Genomic DNA, 833 nt, shown 5'->3' with positions numbered 1-833 from the left:
GAAAGTACACCGAATCATCTGGACTTGTTGCCAATGCGACGCGAGTAGTGATTTTGTGTTTTCCTCATTTTCTGAATATTTCAATATTTCAACATTCAATTCAATAATGCATATCTTGTGGCTACATGTTTCCTCACGTTTGTGGGACTTATAATGCAATAGCATTATTTATCAATGTATAAGAAACATTTCTATATCGGTTTTCTGTTTAAGCTTGATGTGCAATTTGTTAAAAGGTACTACTACGGTTTCCGACGACTTTCTAAACATTCCATGTACGAATTGAACGGTGAATGCTTGGACGTGGACGTTTTGGATCTTGGATCTTGAAATAATGGTTCAGATCGTTGCTGATTCGGAAGTCCAACCGTCGATCGTAATCTCCTCGGAACTTCGGATCACTACCGCTAGTACAGTGATACAACAAACAAATTGAAGACTTCATTCGACCAACATGCGTTACTGTTTGCATTGTTGAGCATGAGGTCAAAATTTGATATGCAACCGAGGCGTGACAACATCCTCGAAGCACTGAACAGCACACTACATGCTTGAGACGGATCAACAATTTGATTATTTGTTTGTTTTTCCTGAAACGCAACCATAGATTGTGCGACCGAAATTAATGCCATTGACCTGCATTTAGTGTTGACGAGTAATGTCCAGCGTTTGTGTGGACCATCGTTCAAGTCAGGCGGAGTAACTGGACAACCCTGTCGCGAGATGCCCATGAGACTTCACACAATATCCGAACATTATTACGAACATAATGTTAGGCGAAATGAAAGGATAAGGCAAAAACAAATTCCACGCATGAAATAGCTCCATTTGCA

Source organism: Anopheles cruzii, chromosome 2 (assembly GCF_943734635.1).
Source record: "Anopheles cruzii chromosome 2, idAnoCruzAS_RS32_06, whole genome shotgun sequence".
NCBI classification, from domain to species: domain Eukaryota; kingdom Metazoa; phylum Arthropoda; class Insecta; order Diptera; family Culicidae; genus Anopheles; species Anopheles cruzii.
Note: the sequence above shows the minus strand (reverse complement) of the source record.